At 45.0% G+C, this 21,752-nt stretch overlaps 1 protein-coding gene across 3 annotated transcripts in view; it reads left to right on the forward strand.

Moving 5' to 3' along the window:
• Fam49b (family with sequence similarity 49 member B) overlaps positions 1-21,752 on the forward strand; it is a 130,162-nt gene that overhangs the window by 39,238 nt on the left and 69,172 nt on the right. For all 3 annotated transcript variants that reach the window (XM_028773223.1, XM_028773224.1, XM_028773225.1), the window contains exon 2: positions 206-266. The gene's annotated coding sequence lies outside the window, so the exon portion shown is untranslated. The remainder of the gene's footprint in view (positions 1-205; positions 267-21,752) is intronic.

The following is a 21,752-nucleotide window of genomic DNA, read 5'->3' on the forward strand; positions in this document are numbered from 1 at the left end:
TTGTAGATGACAGCCCCATGGTATCATGGGGTTGGGATCAAAAGTTGGGATGCTTTGGCATGGTCTGTGTAGGTGGCACTTACAAGTCTTCTCAGACCATGTTACTGGTATCAGAAAGGAAGAAGTAATAGCCAAGGCCAGGATTCCTAGTGACTTTCAGCGTGCTACTGTAGCTCACTGATCATTGCTGTCACTCTTCTTATAGGAGAAGACACCGAGGCCCGGAATCTGAGTAATCCTTTAATCCTTTCAAGGCTACCGCATTGGTAAGTAACAGAGCTGGCATGGGACCCAAGCCACCTGGCTCTAGACCCTGCGCTGCTCACTCTCACTCTGAGGAAACAACAGAGTGGGTGGCAGTGACGCAGATGTGACTTTCACTTCAGTAGAAGTGTCCTCACCCCATGGAAGTGACAGCACACGATGCATCATCTCCTTCAGCCTATGAACGCTGAGAATCTGTAGGCTGTCGAGTTAGATTTGTCATTTAAATAACTAATTTTGGAGGCGAGGTGATACTTCTATATACTGTTAGAGGTAACGGTAGCAGCAAAGATTTCTGGGACATAGACTGTGTGCAGATATTACCCACGTCAGCTCTCACAGTAGCCCTTCAAAGCTCAAGTTCAAGGGAAGGAAGGGAGGACCTTGCCGAGTCATTCTGTTATTGAAGGCAGAGTCAGTATCCACACACCTGGCTTGCAAGCCAGTGCTGTTAACTAGTGTAATTTTTGTCGCCCTCTGAGGGCATGTAGGAAGACCATTCTCCCCAGGCTCAAGTGCCCCCTGGCTGGCAGGGCACATACATTTTCTTTTCTGTACCTCTTGGTTTCCTCACCACATTCCACGTGGCTGTCCAGCTTTGTGGTGAGGCTTCAGCATTGAATGGAGCCCTCAGCGTAGTGGCCCATGGCAGCCTCTGCTCAGGCATGCTTTAATTTTTTTTTTAAATGGAGTTATGTGTGCAGTTTAAATCCAAATCTTATTCTTTACAGCTGGATAAATGTTTAATATCATACCCAAGTTAACTGCCCCGAGTCAGGAGACTCAGTCTTCCCACCGTGGCAGGAAGCTCCCTAGGATTGCCTGATGAATCAGCATTATGCTGATCGTCATCATGTCTGTTTTCAACTTATACAGATACAAGCATAATTGTTCAACCAAACAAAGTGAAGGCAAAGACACCTTAAGTAGCATCAATGGTCATGCCATTTCACCCGGCAGACCTCTGTCTTGGAGTGGGTATGGATGGGAGGCCTGGATCTGCTATTCTTTCTGTTAGTCTTTGTTCTCGGTGCCTTTTAAAATTTGAGCATCTCCTGCTATCAAGTGTCTCCTGTATTTATAGATTGTAATTGTCACACAGCATGCCCTCTGCATCCAAACCATCTCTTCCATATGGTGCTTAGCTTAAGATAGTCAGTCCAGGACTAAAAGGAAGACGATGTTGTATGTCATAAAAGATAGTCGGCCAGTCTTCAGTGTGGGGCCATATGGGATTTTCGAACCACTTTGGAGTTTTCAGTTTTTATGTTACATTCAGCTGTTAGATGCTAAACCGAGGGTGAGATGCATTTTATAGAAACCTTGCGTTTATTATTGAGTGGGAAGGGGACAGTATCATGGGAACAACTTTTGGAGCCTGTTCTCTTTGTTCTCCTTTATGTGGGTTCTAGGGATTGAGCTCGGGTTACAAAGCTGGTGTGGAAAGTGCCATTATTTACTAAGCTCTGTGGACAGCCTGTAAGCTAGAATTGTAATGCCAGTAGGACCGAAGCATGAATGAGTGGCTTCAGTGACCTGGAAGTTTTTGCTGAGATGATTCACCAAGCTGATTTGAACAAATACTTCTCAGTACAATCAATGTGGAGTTGATGGAAGGAAATAAGAGCACTGGGAAGTCTGTAACAAACCATTCTTGAATCAAATGGAAATTCACAGAGACATGTGAACCAGTGGTTATGTGTGAGCAAAAGCTGTGACATATATGTGACTTTTGTAGCGAAAGATTCCAGTGACTGGTGTTTTAATTCTACAGTGAGTCGGGAAGTAAGGTCTGATAGAAGGTAGAATTGAGACTCCAGGAGTCTTAAAGGAAATGTTTATTTCTTTATGAAAATGGGGCTAGAAAACTTCACTATCTAGAAATTTACCATGAGTTGAAAGAGTTTTCCCACAAGAAATAAGAACTTGGTACTGTAGCCCCCCCCCCCACACACACACGTTGAATCTCTATTTTTATTACTTATGACATGATGTCCTTCAACCCAAACAGTTAACGTGGGACTTGGTTTAACCCATACCACAAACACAAACTCAGTTCTACAGGATATTTCATCAGTGCATTCCCGACAGGATTCACATAAAAAGGAAAAGACCACCTCTGCAGAAGTCACAGTTAGACACTATAGACTACTCAGGGCAAGCCATTCCAAGATGCAAATACATAAAACTATATATTTATGAAAGAGTATATTTAAAATTATTGAGGACTAGACATGTCAAAAAGTAAAGCAAGGGGAAAAAAGATCTGTAAGCCAACCAAAATGAAATGCAATGAGAGACAGTCATTTTATTTAAAACTGAGCAGAAGGGTTTAAAGGAATGTCTTAGGAAGGGTTAATATTGTATGACAGTTCATGTGTTCTCTGATTTGTAGCATTTGGTGATTTTTTTTAACATTTTATTTTTAAATTTTACTTTTTATGTGTATGGATGTTTTGCCTACCTATCTGTCCGTACACCATGTAGCACCCATGTAGCACCCGTGGAGGCCAGAAGAGGGTGTCAAATCCTCTGGGACTGGGGTTACCGATGGTTGTTAGCCAACCATGTGGGTGCTGGCAAATCGAACCTGGGTTCTCTAAAAGAACAGCCAGTATCCTTTACCTTTGAGCACTCACTAGCCCTGTATTTGGTGCTTTCTATGGTGTAAATATTTCCCTAATGACCAGTTTCAGGCTAGCAATACAGTGTCTCTAAAGTTGGAGTGGAGAAGCTGTGAACATGGTCAAGTCTCTTGAAACAACATGAGCTGGCTTCAGCACGTCATTGGCTCACATGTTCATGCTATTTTAAGTTCTGATTCTGGGTTGTGCACCTAGGAGTGGAATTTCCAGGAATTAGTAATGTCACGGGTGATTCATAGGGGCAAGAAGAGACAATGGGACAGGAGCAGAGCTCTGCCCTTCTTTTTTCCCCTGTACTTAAAAACCATAACAGGAAAGAGACCTTTTGTGAATGCGGGCAGAGGCATGGCATAGTCCTCCCAGGTTGACACCATATGCATTTAGCTAAACATTAGGGTTACGTCCTCATCCTCCCAGGGTTTATGACCTCCTCAGCCATGGGTTTTCGATGGGGTTCACAGGATCAGGTATGAACTCTTATCTTGTGCGTGGGTCTAGTTATAGAACAGTGGGGTGCCCCATAACAATTGTACCACTATTGCACACCTTGCCTGGCAGGTTAATGTTATAATTAGCAGGGTTCACAGCCAAGCAAGGCGGCTGATGTTCTTCTTTACTAGTAACTTGCATAATGTCTTTCATCATCACAGAAGGTAGAGAGTAGAAAGCTTGCTCTCAGTTTCAGCTTGATTCTTCTCTGTCTTACAACCAAGCTGTGTGGCGTCTTCAGGAATAAAGTCTTTTAATCTAGTTTCAGTAAGCCATCAAAAGGAGATGCAAGAGCCTGTATTCTTTGGGGCTTTGCTAACCAACAACTTATAAGGTAGTCAGGATCTAGTTTTGAGTTGTAGGAAAAGTAATATTCAGAAAAGTAGGCAATCAGAAAAGAGAGAAGCATGAATATTTTTCTATAGCTGTCGTCACACACGACATGGATACTTCCTTGGCTCTGTTTATAGCTTGAAATTTCCTGTGTGTAGGTGACACCTGACTCCATGTCCTTTTATATGTATTGGAAGTTTTAAAATTATTATTATTTATAGGCAGTCTTATTTTATATCCCAGGCTAATTTATAACTTGTTGTGTATCCCAGAACAGTCCAGAACCAGTGATCCTCCTGTGTCAGACAAGTCATTATACCACCATGTTTGTTCACATATTGGTGTTTGGTGAAGAAACAATTGTACCTAAAAGACTACTTGGGACTAGGCATGGAGCTGCATGCTGATAATCCAAATACTTGGAGAGGTAGGCAGATTGAGAGTGAAAGACAAAGCTGCTTAGGGAGCCTTGCACATGAGAGCCCTTCCCAATTTTAGAGGGAGATAGCAAGTTTCCAGTGGGAATCTAGCACTAAGTGCTAGGCACTTCTCTGTGCCATCTGGTCTAGCCAGTACATATGGCACTGTAGGTCTCCTCAGTGCCTGACTCTGCCTGGATTCTCAAGGGATCTGTAAATAGGTGATAAATATCTGTGAATCCCATTTTCAAGACGTGTGTGTGTGTGTGTGTGTGTGTGTGTGTGTGTGTGTGAGAGAGAGAGAGAGAGACAGAGACAGAGAGACAGAGACAGAGACAGAGAGACAAAGACAGACAGAGAGACTGTCTGTGACGTGTGTCAAGTCCTGGCATGCAGTAGATGGAGTTTGGTGGCATTATTTAGAAGGATTTTATAAACAGGCACTGCTTAGCCATCCAAGGGGTTCAGAAGGGTATCTCAAGCATCCCTGCCACCTGCCACTAATCCCTGGCACCCTCCACCCCCTGTGTTACTTGGAGGTATTCTGTCATTATTAATTGTTTCAACTTGAAGTCTATTTGCTCTGAAAAGTCAGAACTCTGTTTCTGGAACAAATGAATCCCTGATGTGTTTAGCAAGCAACAAAGGTGAGAATTTGTCCCCACTGTGTCATCCTTTTTTAGACTTATTTGATCCACCCACTGCCTGTCCAGGGTGTATCATCAAAGGCCCCGGAGACACTGGCTTCTGTTCACTGACAAAGAACATTTATGGCCTTTCTTAGCGAAATAGATGTTCCCAGAGGAGCTTTCATTGTTGCTGCTGTTGCTGCGGTTGGCCACATGTCGAACTCATGAGCTGTTATATAGAACCAGAGGTTTCTCCTCTCGGCGTTCCCTTGGTTACAGTTTGGAAATAAGTTCCCGAAGTGGGTTATATATCTTAAAGGGCCATTATGACACTGTCTGTGGTTTGGTGAACAGTAACCCAAATAGGTGAGGAGACGGGGATGGCAGCCAGCTTAAAAAGCCTGGAGATGGGGATGGCTACTTAGCTTACAGTGGAGATGCCATTAAGAGTATCACATCCTCTGTCACAGGTTTCTGGTGATGGTTCATTTGGCTATGCGGTTTTTCTGTTCTGGGGGCTCAGAGTTCCATTGAGCTCTTGGCAGATCATTGCCTACTCGGCAAGCTGGGATACGGGGTTTCAGTTTACTGGAAGATGGGTGTGAATCGACGGTGATATCTGACTCCCTCCGACAGTCATTCTGTCTTCGTTGCCTGAGTGGAGATGGAGAGCAGGTTTAAATACCATTCCACTGGGAGATCCTTTCCTGATGCCCCTTTCAGGCTTGTGTGGCTGACCCCAGTGTAATCTTACTGGCTTTGCACAGCTGCAGGAAAGGGATGGTGGCCACCTCCATGTCAGACTATGAGCCTAAAAAGGTGATGTGGGTCCACCTGCTTCTTGTGCTCACGGGAACTCAGACCTCTCTTGTTGGGATTCTTTCCATCTCCAGACAACTCTAGCTTGAGCTGGATTCTGTAGAAAGGGGATTTGATTGCTTCTTTGCTTGAGAAGCTTAAAAATAGAATTTAAGGCATAAAGAATCCGAAGTCTAAAGGCTTGCCAAGTCTGGACACAGTTTTTCATTTCTGGATGAGACCCGTTTCTTTGCCAGATTGGGGCATCATTTAGCAGTTAGTGCTTTTAACAGGTTTAGAAAGGTCACCTTCCTAATAATCCAGCTGGAAGTCACAGAATTGATTTTACTGTCCCTCTGGCTAACATGCACATGCCCAAAACAGTCCCTGTTGCTAAGTGTACTCTGTAATTTGATTCGCCAGTCTAGGATGATCGCCCACCCACTGGAGAAGATAGGCTGGTTTCTGAATGCCTCCTGGGACACAGGGACAGAGAATAAGGCTAGGGGCTCATTCCCTGAGGCAGTCTGGGAACTGTTTTTGAGGACGGTCAGGCAAGAGCAGAGGAAGTCCAAGGAGACAGGTTTTTAGTTAGTGTTTACTGGATGAGCGAATGAAGGGAGGAATGAGCAGAGAGTGGGAGTGAGGGCTGCTTGTATGGTACTTGCTAGATACTGCTTTGAAGTCTAGCCATTAAATTAACTGAAATATTTAACAAGAGACATGAGAAGGAAAGACACGTGATAGCTGTTTCTAGGTGTATGCAGGGCATTGAGAGGGCAGGCGCAACATTTGGGTCCCTACTCTGTGTCCTAGGTGCTGGATAGACACTTTGTTCTCACCCCACTTTAATTTTTATTAGAAATATCAACTTTTGCTGACTAAAGAAAATCAAAAATAGACCGGCCTGGTGGCTTAGTGGTTAAAGGTGCTTAGTGCCGAGCCTGATGACCTGAGTTCAGTCCCTGGGGATACACATACAGAAGGAGAGAACCAACTTCTACAGCTTGTTCTGCGACCTGTATGTGTATATACACACACACACACACACACACACTCACACACTGAAAGTCTATTGGCTTTACTATCTAGGACTAATTGTAACTAATATCTGGATATGCCTTTATGCCTTTCAGTCTTTTTCCTAAGTTACATTGCCTGTGGAAATTTAGGTGTTAATATAGTTGGTTATTTTGAGAGTGTTTGGTTGTGTAGGCTTTGGACTCTCCGAAGTCCTCCTGCCTTAGCCTCTTGAGTGCTGGGATTCCAGGTGCACACCACCATACCTGGGTCTGTCTTACTTCTGATACTTTGTTTTTGTCAGAGAAAGGGACTGTGTCTCAGAGAATTGCAGAGTCGTGGGCACTGGTGGGGTCAGAGTTCTGTCTTTTGCCAGGCTCACGGACCGCCTTTGATTTCTAGGTCTTTGGCTTCTCTGCCTGGCAGGCTACACCATGTTCATCGGTTTCTGCAGGGTCTATCCTACAATTTTGATCTCATTGCCTTCTGTATTGTCCATTCTTTCAGGTACTTGGTCGAATACTCAGGAATGATTTCATCGGTGCTTCGAGGGAGTGGTGGGGGAGTGAATGAGGGAAGCCTTCATTTCCCTGGAGTTTCAGTTTACCTGAGTTCCACATTCTTTCTGGTTGTTAGCCAACCCTCTAGGAATGCCGGGCTGTGATGTTGACAGCCACACTAACTAGCCCGAGACTCCTGATCTGTAGGCAGACGGCACACCCGGAAAGCTGGGAGACCTTGTTTAACACATACTCTTGTGGGTTGCTGATCCTAACAGGAATGGGTGTGTATGGTGGGATGGGAGGCTTGATGCCTCTTCCCTGGAGCTTTGAACCCCAGCATTGTGCACATATAATGACTCTGGTTTCTGAATCTTAGAGCAGAGCCATGGTCAGCAACAAAGTCAAGTGCTGAAAGGGATGGAAATGCACACTCTGTGGGTACGGACTCTCCTGTTCCTTGACATGGCTTCTTCAACCCCAGGGAGACGGGTATAATTCATTACCTCACTGTGCAGAACAGGGAGCCGGGGCCCTGGCTGTACTTACAGCTTGATCCCAGGCCTCTGTTTCTACACCTGGAGCTTCTTCTAATGCCCCAGTTAAGGCCTGGGGCCTTAAATGCTTCTAAAACTCTGGGTGGTTTGATTCTTTCCATTCATATACTGGAAAAATAAAATACTTGTTTGAGGGCCTCTGTACAGAAAAGCCGTTAAGCTCAAGTTCCAGGGTGACCGAGACCTGTTTGTGTCCTCCTCTGAGAGAACCTGAGTCTGAGTTAAATCAACGGAAATACGCTTACATTCCTGCCCATCCTTTTAGTGAGTCATTCAGGGTGGATCATCAGGTGGGGTGTGCTGAGCCTCGTCTGACAGAACTCCCAGTTCAAACGGGGTGATAATCGCCGTGAAGTGATTGACAGGAGCAGGAAGTGGAATGGGCTCCAGGCACTCTTCGATCAGGGCCCTGGCTTGCTTTCTTGGCGATGCTTTGGGCTCTGCACATCTATCTTCTGGCTTCATTCTCAGTTTCCTGTCCTTTACCGTAGCTTGAGATGAAAGAGGTACCATCTCTCTGCAGAGTCCTTGAACAGAATTTCCACTCTTCTCTCTGGCTGGATCCTCTCAGGACCTTCATCCACTTCTCAGACCAGTCACGGTGGCAGAGGAGAGGGACAGCATTGTCTTAGACTGCTCAGGACCCACCTTTGGAACTGAGGACAAGTGTGTGTGGCTCCTGGTGGGGGATGTGTGGAGAAGATGTGACCAAGAGGCAGTGACAGTCTCCAAGAGGTTTCTATGGGAAGATGGAAACAAAACATGGGCTAGGGACGCTCTGCCTCTTCTCATGGCAAATTCTCCTAACAAGTCCACACTGGTGACTTGCTTTGTTTGTTTGAAAGCTTCGAATTTTGCACATTTTCACAGCGACTCGCATCCTATCTCTTCCCAATGGGCAGTTATTTCCATTTTACAGATGAGGAAAACAGCGTAGGGAGAGGAGTTGCTGGCCTTCAGGCACTAGCAAGCCAGCCAGATGTGTCTGGACTGTGGATTACGCTGTTTCCCTTTGGTATAGTTTGTAGAGAAAATAGAATCTTAATAGAGGCCCTAAAAGGAGGTTTCTAATGATTCTTCACAGTAAGCAGGGCCTTGGGCGCAGTTACCACTTTTCATTTCCAGCTTTTATTAGGGGAATCCTGCCTTTTTGTTGTTGTTGTTGTTAGGCAACTGTGGATGGGATGAAACCTCATTTCCCAGGTTCCGGGAAGTAACAGATAATTGAGTGAGCCCCCAAGAAAGGCAGAGCCATTGTGGATTCACAGTGACTCAGAAGATAGAGCCTCAGATGCTTTTACAAAAATGAGTTTTCTCTTCTTTTTAACTTCTCTGCCTGAGGCTGCCATTTGTTTTCTTAAGCGATAGAGTAACCATTATGTAATCTATACAATGCCTCCTTCCCTTGGGCCCAAGTTAACTGTGCCTCCAACAATGCAGAATGTCTTTTCACGTTGGCAAAGAGTTTACATAAAGCTAGTGGGAGTCCTAAATTAATCTGCCAAAGCAAAGGCAAACAAGCTGGGGTTTCTGGTTTTCTCCAGATACTGCAGAGACAACATCCCACAGTGCGCAGGAAGCTGATTTGTTGAAATCATTTTGTGCTGGTGCAGGAAACAAGTGTGCTGTGCTGTGCTGTGCTGTGCTGTGCTGTGCTGTGCAGAGCATGCATGCCCTGAACTTAGTGGCCAGGTGGAAGGGCACCTGCTTCCTCAGAGGCCCTTTTACCTCTCTTCTACCCCAGGAAACACATTTATCTCAAGAGAAATAAAAGAAAAGTGGAGACCCAAATGGTGGGTGGTGACTCCCTGACAAATAAGGTTTTGTAAATGTCCTACTTTGATTTCTCTTTTGATGAACCAAAAGCAAGTTGGGGGAGGAAAGGGTTTGTCTGGCTGGCTTACTGGTTTTAATCTGTAAGCAAGGGAAGCCAAGGCAGGAACTGGTAGGAACTGAAGAATCTCACTGGCTTACTTTGCCTAGCTTGCTCAGGTACCTTTCTTAATACAGCCCAGAACCTCCTGCTCACAGATGGTATGGTTCTTTGTGGACCGGGCCTTCCTACATTGACTAACAATTAAGGGAATACTTCATAGACATACCTATAGGCCAGTGGTTCTCAACCTTCCTAATGCTGGGACCCTTTAATACAGTTCCTCAGGTTGGGGTGATTCCCACTCGTAAAGTTATTTTTGTTGTGACTTCATAACTGTAATTTTGCTACTGTTATGAATCGTAATGTAAATATATGATAAAAATGAGACCCCTGTGAAAAGCTCATGAGACCCCTCAGAGAGGTCACGATCATAGGTTGAGAACCTCTGGCGTAGGCCAGTCTGAAAGAGGCAATTTCTCAGCCAAGATTCCTTCTTGCCATGTATGTCAGAGTTTGTGCTAAGTTGACAAAAACTCCAATAGTAACTTAGGTGTTGTCTTTTTTTTTTTTTTTTTTATGAGTTCTTGTGTCTGTTTTCCCACTTCCAGATTAGTACTGAATGATGCTTTACCTACCTGTGTCTCCCTTACGTTCTCTGCTTACTGTTCTGGGTCATGGACAAATAGAAGTTCAAAGAGTGGCCTCTGTTCCTAATAAACAGCCATTTGTTGGTGTGTCTTCTCTCCCTGGATTCACTGCGTGTAATTTTGGAATTCCCATGACCCTGAACCTGGTGGAATGGTTCAGCGGGACCTAGAAAAGGTGTGAAATAAAACAGGGCATGAGAAATGCCTGTGGTTAGGCTTAGGGTTAAATGTCAGACATTTTATCCTTCAACAAGGTTGCTGAGACTTCTTGATGCTAGAGACCGACCTTGGTGGCTGTCATTAGGTGTCATTCAGATTGACTCCCCACAGCAGAACCTGGCTTTCCTCTGTTACAGTCACAGCTCCTAAAGACTGGGCTTGATGGCACCTGGGAGACACCAAGTTGTATGTGTGTATATGTATGTGTATAGAAATCTTGCAGCCTCTGTGACCTTGGATTCCAGACTTGTCTGCAGACTAGAGTCACCCATAGAGCTTTTTAAATTCAAAGATAACATACTAGCAGTTTTAATTTACAGACTTTGGGAATAAGTATATTCTCTCTCTCTCTCTCTCTCTCTCTCTCTCTCTCTCTCTCTCTCTCTCTCTCTCTCTTTCTCTCTCTCTCTCTCTCTGTGTGTGTACACCTGTGGAGATCAACCTTGGCTGTTATCCCTCTTTAGATGTTGTCCTCCTTGATTTTTAAGGCAGCGTTTCTTATGTGCCAATTAAGCTAGGCTGGAGGTTGAGCCATAGAGCGATGTCTCTGTCTCTTTGTTGCTGAGATTACAAGCACACACACCACCAGATTTCTTTTTAATGTCAGAGCTGAGGATCGAACTCTGGTACTTATGCTTGTACAGCCAGCACTTTACTGACTGGGCCATCTCCCCAGCCAGCGTCAGTAGTTTTTAAGCTCTTCAGCTGATTCCAGTTGCAGACAGGTTCTGCAACAGTGCTGTGTGATGACTATAGCATGATTATGGTCTGGGGATTATTCTCTATGGAATGGGGATTGTGACAGTGACAATAGTAATGGCCATTGTCATTTACTGGCTGACATCCCTAGGCCTGGCTATCTGCTGAATTTTTACAGATGTTCCCACTAGTCCTCCCTGTGTTTTCTGTGGGAGGCTAGAGAAGAAAGGAGGGGCCGTACCTTCAGACTGATATCTGAGGAGTTGACTGATTGGCAGGTAAAGGAGACAGAGGAGGTTGCTGTGCTTGTCTCATTCACCCCTGAGAGACCACTGCGGTCATCTCGAGTCTGAGGTTTCTGTTGTTGTTACCACAGCATAACCTGTCCACATCCTGGTGGATACAGCCATCCTTTTAATAACCACAGTGGATTGAGGAGTCAATATTCAAAGCCATATTTTGCAAAGTTGTGTATTGAGGGTGAGTTTATTTTGACTTGTGGCTTGGGAGGAGAAAAGAGCACAGTAAACCAGGCTATTAATCTTAGTCTGGTTGATGCATCTATGAAAACCACTGTGTGTGTCTCAAGAAACCAGATTAAATCATTTAATAAAACCCTGGCTTGTGTTTTTGCAGCACTTCTCTCAGTGAATGTCTTGGTGCTCTGTAAACCTCATACCGTCGCTAGTGTGTTTGATGGCTCCCAGAAGGATGGGGAGGCATAAATAGGTCTGTGGGTTACCATCAAGTAAAAAAAGGAGCAATCTTTATCCAGTGTGCACAGAGTTCTGACTGGAGCCTTGATGTAAGAGTGCTGTGGAGGGGTGGGAGAGTGCTAGGGGAGGTGCTCCTGGGAGAGCAGGAGACCTGGGCAAAAGCACAGAAGCAGGAAATGGCATTGACAGGAGCTCTGCAACTCAAAATGACATCAGGAACGGCAGCATTCCCCACCACCACGGAGACTGGAAAAGTCCATCAAATAGGCATTTCTCCTTGTGTTTTTTGTCAAGCAACAAACACATCTTCTCACTTTTTTTTTATTTCAGTGTCGGAAGACATTTGTGTGATGAAGGACTAGATAAAGATGATTTCATGCCCCCCATTTGTCCTGAAACATCATACCAGATACCAAACCAAGGGTTGCACAGTGCTTATTAGTAATTATTAAGCACAAACACACTCACACACACACACATGCAAAAACAAACAACAACAAAAAAAACAGGACTCTTGTTCATGCCTCAGGGAGTCAGACTGAGCTTTGACCATGAACTCAGTTGTTCTCTGGCAGTGTAGACATGAGCATCTGTGAGCTACATGGCCTAGATCCCAGGTCTGATGGGGTGGGGGGTTTGGATTGCGCTCCTCATAACCAGTAGACAAGTTTTTTGACACCTTGAGTCCTTAGGTTTTTTAAACAATGTAAACTATTAAAGGTGATTTTTAAAGTTCTTGCCTTCAAATATTAGGCAGTTCATTGGAATCCCAGTAGGCTACAGTGGTTAGTTTTGTCAGCTTGATACATTCTAAAAATCACCTGGTAAAAGAGTCTCAGCGAAGCATTGTCTAGATTGTTTAGGTCAAGTTGGCTTGTGGGCATGTATATATATATGATTATCTTGACTTCATTAACTAAGGAGGGAAAAACTCATCCACTGTGAGCGGCACCATTCCCTAGGCAGGGTCCACCACTCCCTAGGCAGGGGATCCTGAATTTTGTTAGAGTGGAAAGAGCAAGCTTAGCAAAAGCATGCAGGCATTAACCTTCCTCATGCAATATCTCTAACTTGAAAAAGTAACTCTGAGAAGCTAAGTTCATTCACACTTTTAGCTCATGTATGAGTCATCCTGTTACGCTGTTTAAGGTTATGAATTTCACATATAAATGTCTATAGCTAATGGCTTAACCATTTAGGCTGCTTGTGAGTGCTATTCAACTCATTCCTCTGTGGTCCTTAAATGAACTCTTGGTGGAAGGACTGGAGTGACATTAGCCCTCAGACTGAGGTAAGTCAGCACTGTTGGCCACATATACCCCTGACTAGCTAGCTGGCTGCAGCTATGGGCCAGGGACATGCTTTGTGTCAGGGATTCTACCAGAGTCAGTGCTGGCTCAGGAGTACCTGGTTAGGAAGATGGATGGTCTTTGCCTACAGGAAGCTCCCAGTGTTGAAGAAACTATCATACCATCACAGTAGCAGAAGGCTATCAACAAGCACCCAGGCTTTTGAGAGCACGCACAGTAAGGGATCTGACCTGGTTTGCTCAGCGTCGGGACATGACAAAGAGCCCAGGCAGGCAGGTGGTGGCTGGAGGTGCTAAAGGCAGCATGTGGTTCCAAGTGCAAGGGGACCCTAGAGAAGCATCAAGATTCAGCTGACAAACAGCATGACTGTGTGTCCTAAGGAATCTTAGGATGACTCCTTCTTGGGACATCTACTTCCTCCCCTGACTTCTTGAAGCTGAGGGAACAACCTCCACTTTTTAAATTTACAGGGTGTCTTAGCTTTGTCATTTATCAGTTGCAAGGCACTGTACCAGAGTAAGATTGTGTATCTTTCATCCCTGGGAGGGAAGGCTACTTCATGTAACTCTGGGTGTGCCCCTAGCAGTATGTAACCCGGGCTGGAATGCGTTGGCTACCTGCATCCCATCGGTGAGCTTCTGTCTGTGGGACTCTAATCAATTGCAGCTGCAGCAGTAGGTCACAAAGCATGTAGCTTGTGACAGCCCCAAGTGCATGTTTGTGCATAGAGTCACTGAAGCTTCCATTGACCGAGGCAATTAATGAGGGGAAATGGTGTGCACCTGGGAATGGTTTAATAGATATTAACTTGTAATTAAAACTTTCAGGTAAATTGGCTTTTCTTCAGTGGTGTCATATTACCTACTTTTCTTTCTTCCCCTGTGATCCTGTTTCCATTAATAGATTACCAGCCACAAGTCTTCTCTGCGCTGCTGGCTCTCTTCAGTGCCATGTGTTTCCTTCAGCTCTTTCCGTACCCCTTGGCTGTGTCTGTTTGTCCTGCCTACAGCCCTCCCATTCCAGCTGCCATCCTTTGAACAATAGACCTTTCGAGATATTGAAGGATTTATCCCTACTCTCACCCTGTTAACACAGAAGAATTTTACCTTCTCTGGTTCTTCCTACCACAATTTCCCCACAGATCGGGATAGATATTGTGTATCCAAATAGCATCCTAGGATATACACGATTTTGTATTTTACTCTTTTCCCTTAATAGTCATACGTTTTGTTTTTGTTTTGAGTTAGGGTCTCAGGTAGCTCAGGATGGCCTTGACCTCAGTTTAGTATAGCTAGGGATAACCTTGAACTTCTGATACTCCCGTTCCTCCCTCTTGAGTGCTAGGATTAGATTAGTGCTCATCACCATGCCCAGTTATGTGGTATTAGGGATCGAAACCAAGGCTTCATAAAAGCCAGGCAAGCACTTTAGAAGGGAAACTATTTTCCCACCTCCCAATAACCATAAAGCTTTATGAAAAATTGAAAGATTAAAAGAAAGTTATGTGTATGACTGTTTTGCCTGCATGTATGTATATGTACTGGATATGTCAGGAGGCGGCGGTGGATCCCTTGGGACTGAAGCTATGGACGGTTGAAATCCTCTTCTGTGGGTGTCGAGAACCTAACAGGCTCCTCTGCAAGAGCAGTGAGTTGCCCTTAACCACTGAGCTGTCTCTCCAGCCCCCAAACTCAGACATTTTAACTCAGCAAATGAACTCCTACTATATGTCAGGCTACTATGTGTCCTACTATGTGTTGTTTTAGGGGACAAACCAGAACAAAGCAAGCGTTATATAGGTCTAGTTCTTGGAGAGAGACAGAAGATATACTCTGTGTGCTTTCTCAGGAGGTATCAACATGTAGAGAAAACGGTATGTCTGAAAAGGGACAAAGTATCTTCTCCTGTTACTGTGTACTTAGTAACCGTATATGATCTTCTCTGTCAGTGCACTGTGGTGTATTTGGAATTTCAGGACTATGAACGTACAGAGAGTGTGTGAGTAGCTGAGGACAAACCCTTTACTCAGAGATGAGCAAACAGATTCAAGGAAAAGAAATGGCTTGCTCAAGACCCTGTAGTGAAGATAGTTTTCATTCGTTCTAAAGCTTGGCTTTTGTGCCATTTGCTATTGTGCCATTTCCCTCAGAAGCTTATTTTTATTTATTTTTATTTGCAGTGAGTACTTTATACCAGCACCACCTGAGTCATGTGGTTAGTACGTCCCCCAAATAATGAAACAAAAAGGAAAGAAAGGCCATTTTTGACTGAGTTCTTCCGTTTGCCAGGTACTGTGCTGTGTCTCTGACAGCAAGTGCCTGCATGTCCCTCTCTTTTCAGGTGAGCGAAACATTCAGGCCTGGCTGAGCCCAGACTGACTCGGAGCCTGTGTCTGTCGACAGCCTTCCAAGTCTGAACACGAACATAGGAATGTCAGAAACTGTCGTGGTTTTTTTTTTTTTTTTTTTTTTAGTTACATTTCGCCTTTGACAAAAATACCTGGCTGAGAAGGAAGGGTTTGTGCTGGAGCACAGGCTGAAGACGCAGTCAGGGAGCAGAGGTGAACGAACGCTGCTGCTCAACTTGCAGAGTCTCCTTTTGATTCAGTAGGAGGCCCCAGCCTGTGAGCTAGTATCACCTGCCTGCAGGCAGGATCGGCCTTCGTCTGAGGAAAGACGCACCGTTGCAGACATTAAGCTCTGTTGGGTTTTGACTGTGTCTAACTGCTGTTCTTTTCGAAAAGGCCCAAGACAGTTTGAATGTTGACATTCCACAGTTTGAATGTTGACATTCCTGTTCGTTCCTGTTATTTTGCCCAATCATCAAAACAGCACAGTGATTATTATTAGGGTGACGGTTAGGTAAGAAATGGAACCTGGACACTGAGGGATTTGGCTAACTCTAGCTGAAAGAAAAGGGGAAAGTGAGGAAGGTGGAGCTTCCTGCAGATGAACTCTATTCCTGAGTTTCTTCATCTCCAGCCGAGCAGAAGTAGAATCCTCATGACGGTGCTGGAAGGTTTGAATGAGCAGTGGGCGTCATTCTGTGTACAGCGGCAGGATTGGGCGGCAGTGGTCCTGTCACTGTGTGCCAAACTACAGGATTTCCCTCCCCCTCTTTTTTGTCTAAGCATGATATTTCTGTAAAATGCATTTTTAAAATGTTTTAAAATGTCATTGATAAATAGGTGGCTTTGGGTACAGCTAGGGATTTTCTTTCTTTACAGGGAAAGCTATGTTTTAATTTTTTTTTATATCTAGTGTGTGCGCATGTGTGTGTATGTGTGTGTGTGCATTCGTGTGTAACATAAGTACAACATAGTATGTGTGGAGATCAGAGGACAGCTTTTGAGGAGTCGGTTCTCCCTTTCACCTTGTGAGTCCCAGGGATTGAACTCAGGTTGTCAGGTTGTTATTCTTTCCCTCCGAGGCATCTCACTGGCCCAGAGCTTATGACACTGAGTGTGTGCTACACAGGTGGGCAGATGTGACAGCAGAGATTAGGGTTTGGGGTGACAGTGGAATGAGGCTGGGAAATGAACAGCCCACCCAGGCACCTTCCTTCCCCATTGCTCTGGTGCTGTCCCAGATCTCATGTCATCTTGTCCCTTCCTAAAGGTGACTACTGGAAGCCTGTGTCCTTGCTTGGAGAGAGCATGTGGTTGTCAGGGCTAAAAGGCCCAGTGAGTAGTCCTTTGTGCTGCTGGATCCCACCCTGGGTTGAAAGACATGTTTGTGGCAAGGGGGTGCACATTCTGAGCATGTCTCTTGAATTTTCTGGCAGCCAGTATGTCTGCAGATAGAGCAGTGGGCTTTGGACTTCAAACTGTGTGCTGTATCAGCAGCTCCCAGGCCAGCCCACCCCTCATGGGAAAAGCATTGCCTTGGGATAGGCTTAGAGGGGGAAAGGACAGTGTGTACAGAAGATCTTTTCCTTCTTTTTCCAATTAAAATCTTGGCACAAAAAACATGCTTGCCATTCCGGTCGCCAGTCTCAGTGGCAGATTCCCATGCTGAACTCAGAGCCGTCGTCCCCTCAAATTTCAGCTTTTCCAGTTACAAACAGTTTGCTGCTTTGGGTGTTGGGGCTGCTAATAAGTCCACGTGGTGAATGGGCGGTACGGAGTACAGCTGTGTGGAAATACAGCACGGAAGCAATACAAACACAGGGGGAGAAAGTGGGAAGCCCGTCAGGAGGTGGCTGCAGTGATAAGGCCTTTTGCTTTCCTTGACATTGAAGAAAGCCCTCTTTTACCTTATCTCAGACTCAACTGGTTACATATTTCATGCAGTGTCTATATGGTGGACTATTAAATAAGCCTCCAACAGTGATGGAACTATAGTATGTTCATTGAGGAGGGGTAGCCAAGATAGGCTGTGAGGTAGAGCAAAGCAGATTAGTATTCAGATATGAGCCATTCTTACAAAAATATACTATCTTTATATAGATACATAATAACATTTGGAAGGGTATCCATATGTTGTGGGTGGTTGGATCATGAGTATTTATATATTTTTCTTTTTGCTCATATGTATTTTCAAAATTTTGCTTCAGTCAACATATTACTCACAGAGTGAAAAAAAAATGGTATAGAGGTCCACAGCATCTCTGTTACTGCCCGGCCCTCCGTTTAATCATGCCTTATATGTGTGTGGAGTCGTCTAGCAGTTGGGTATTGTAGCAGGGAGTGCAGTGCTCATGGTAGAGGCAGCGTGGCAGAGCTCACCTCCTCTTCTTCCTCCTTTTCCCCCTCTTCTTCCTCCTCCTCCTCCTCCTTTCTTCTTTTTAAGCTAAGAAGCATTAAAAATGACAGTTTATGAAAGTTAAGTGCTCTGAAAGTGAATGAAGGAAAGTAGGTGTTCATCTTTAGGAAGGAATCTGGCAAGAATCTTTGCAGCCAAGAGCTGAGACACAGCCATGGGAAGAGAAAGTGGATGTGCAGTTCTGAGATGTCACAGCTGATGTGGGACCCTTTTCCCTGATGTAGTTCACTAAGAGGGCTGGAAAAAGAGCTTTCAACACCTCCTCTGTGGAAAATATGTTCCATTTGGAAAGGTGACTGGGACTCATATACAGACCTTTTAATTTAAGGGGAGCTTGGCTACAGCGGCTTCAGGGAACTGGTTAATGTTTTGTTAAATAGCAGGAAGGTCTTGGGTTTGATATGGTGGCTTCCTCTTTGGTTCTTTTGAAATGGCAGTTCTGATGTCTTCTTTCAGTGTGAAATGAGCTTCGAGCCATATCCCAGGCCTCACTGTCTGCTCTCATCAAATATTCATTGGCTTCTTGTCCACAAACGGACTGTGGAGTCTTTGCTTGGAAGCCCTGGCTGTGGAGGGGATGTTTGGAAGGAGCCTCTGGCCTTGAAGATTCCCTGTTTGATTATCCATGGGAAGAGACTGGGAGAAATTATAGAGCAGGCTTTGAATCTGACGAGGCTGCATCTAGCATTTTGGGGTGGCTTTGGCTCTGCTGTTAGCCAGTGCTGCACAAGAGTACAGCGTAGGACAACGAGCTCAATCCTTGACTGTCAGGTGGGAAGGCGAGCCAAGCTGTTCTCCTCGTGGTTACACATCCTGAGTGTGCATGTCACCTGAGGTTGTGGGGCAACTAACAGCTTAAAGACCAGAATACAGCTTAAAGACCAGAAACGTGTTTAGATCCTTTGACCCAGCAAATATAATCCAGGGAATTTATGTGGTCACAATTCATCCTCAAAAAGCAGAACAACAAAAGCAGAGGTGGCTGCCGTGGCAGTAACAGTTAATAAGGACAACTCTTTGGGGTCAGAAAGTGTCTTCCTATACAGTATTTCTGAGAGCTCCATGCCTTCCTAGAAAGTAGGTAGATTCTTATCCCCATTGGCCAGGTAGGAAATGGGAGGTTGTTGATATTGAATGAATGGCCCTTTCACTGGTACACTCCGGCTCTGCACTTTGGTATGTGCTTCCTTGCTCCATGGGCTTGCCGGGAAATGCAGGGTGCAGTGGCAGGAATCAGGAAGTTGTCAGGAAGGAAGGGAGGCTGTTAGACATCGTTGGAGAAACTGACACCGCAGGAGGTTGAGTTTGTGTAAGTCCTGGAGCAGGTATTGAGCCTGACCAGGCTGCACAATCCAGAGTTTTGAAGTGGATTTGGCTCTGCTTTTGCCCTGTGCTTCCCAAGAATGCACGTGGGGTGAATGAATGAAGGAAAGAGTAACATGAAGGGATGAGGACATTCACAGTGGCTTCTGTAGGGAATTAGACATCAGGAAGGTTTTTCCCCCCAGGGGTGTGCGGCATCTACATGTAATTCAGTTGCACACGATTCTTCTTCCTAGGGAGTGGTTGTCGTCTGCTGGCCCCATTTACCTAAAGGCCCTTTCTCCTGGGCTTAGCTCCGCCCTTGCAAAAATCCCCATTGTGAGCAGGTCTCGGGTCAGCTGGCATGTTGGATAGGGACACATAGCAATGGAAGGGAACTGAGCTATTGCAGTGTGGTGAAATACTCTGTAGCTGTTAAGTGCTAGATGCATCTGTGGGGAAAGGGGAAAGGTTGGGAAATAGTTATGCTCATCTCAAGACAGCAGTTAAAGCAGTGCGTGGCTGCATGGGTGGTCGGAGGAGAGGCATGAAAACCAGGTAAAGCTAACGGGCCTGATGGTGACCCCATCCACATAGTGACCTCAGCTAAGAACACTTTGTTCAGTGTCCCTGCAGCTCCTGTTTTCTTTCACCCTAGTTTCAATCAGTCATAAACTCAGGGAAATACATGACTACATATCTTAATTTTAGCATTTATTCTTTCCTTGGCTTGGGAGTGATATCTGCAGGACCTTGAACATGTCAGCCAAGTGTTCTATGACTAAGCCACTCCCCAGCTCCAGACAGTTGTCAACTTGGACCCCTCTGGAGCCTCTCAGCTGGCCTCCTGGCCTCTATTGTCTCCCATAGTGGGTACATTTGGACATCGTGTTCCAAGTGGTCTTGATAGGAAATATATCAGGTTCTGTTTCTCCGTTGGTTACAAGTATCTTTTTTTTCCTGTTACTGTGTAAGATTTGAGGTGGCTTTGGCTTCTTATTGTCCTTCTTTTCTATCCCAGTTGTCTCACAGGATTCTCTTGCTCTCTGGTTGAACCCTTTTCTTGTCCTTTCGTCAATTCCCCAGGACCATCTCCAGAGGTCTGGGCTTTGACAAACCCTTCAGAGCTGTTCCAAGCAGAGATGGCTCTTTCTTACGACATACCTTACAACATTCTCTGTTACAGTGACCAAGCTCTCTCATAGAAACCTCCAGAGACCTCAAAGACGGACCATGTGTTCTCTACATCAGACCCTCCCATAACTCCTGGGATATAATAAGAGGGGATAGTACAAAATGTTGATTGAACAGAACAGTTTATCTTAACATTACGAACATTTATTCATTTTCACTTATGTGTGTGTGTACATACACATATGTGAAACCATGTATATACAGATGCTTGTGAAGGCTTGGATACACACACACACACACACACACACACACACACACACACACACCCTCTGTAAGAATAGTTAAGTGTTCTTAGCTGCTGAGCATCTCTCTCTCTGGCTCTATCATCCTCATGCTTTGAAATCTGAGAACTCAGAGTGTAGTGTCTGTGGAGAAGCAGACAGCTCTTGGAGCTGACAGATTGCGTTCGAATCCTGGAACTGTCACATACTGAACCCCGCATTCCTCATTTACAAAGCGGACATGAAAACAGTACCAGATGGGATGGCTATGAAAAGCAAAGGAGGAAATGCAAGTCAAAGGCTGAGTGCAATGCTTGGCACTGTGTAAGTAGTGTAAGGATTCCAGAGATCTGAGGTAGCTGCTGTGACTGCAGCGCCATTCCCCTTTCGTAAATGTCTTCTGGTTGCTTTTGTAATCTAAAACTTCTAAACCTTTGGCCTCAGCTGAATGAAATGTGATTGTGGTTAGGCAGACGGACAGAGAAAGGGCTGTGGAAGAATAAATTTAGCCTTTCTTGTAGGGGGCTTGTTTCCTGAGCCAGCTTTCTGCACATGGGCAATGGTGGAGCTTGCTTGTGTTTCTCGCTATGTCCAGAAATGGGTCCTGGGTTGATGAGGGGGAAGCTGCTCTAAAAGGAGCATTCTGTGTTCTCTGCAGAACTTGTCCTGTTGTTCTTAGTCACCAGCCAAATCTTTTTGGAGTATAAGCACCTCAGGCCAATGCCCACTTTCGATTCCCACAGATAATATTAAGGCCAGTGGATGAAGATTGCAGTGTGAAATCTGAGGTTCCTCAGATAAGATGCTGACAATTGCCAAGATGCACTCCTTATGGTTGGAGGTGTTCCAGCTAAACTGGATGTTCATGGGAGAGATTTCTGCAGTTGTTGTGTGGTTGCTTTGAACTGGTGTCTGAGGGACCGGTCAGATACATGGTGTTATATTCATGGGCCAATGAATGCCAGTGTGTGTCAGGTAAATAAACCAAGCCTTATTGGATGGTGAGGATAGTTTTATCATTCAGTTTAATAAAAAAAAAATGATGAAAACCTGATATAGTGTTTTGGATGCAAAGCCTCCTGAAGTTTAAAGATCTGAGACTGTAGGATTCTTGCCCTTAATGTATGCCACGCCGCCCCCAGGCTCTCCTG

Source organism: Grammomys surdaster, unplaced genomic scaffold (genome assembly GCF_004785775.1).
Source record: "Grammomys surdaster isolate TR1022 unplaced genomic scaffold, NIH_TR_1.0 224, whole genome shotgun sequence".
NCBI classification, from domain to species: Eukaryota; Metazoa; Chordata; class Mammalia; order Rodentia; family Muridae; genus Grammomys; species Grammomys surdaster.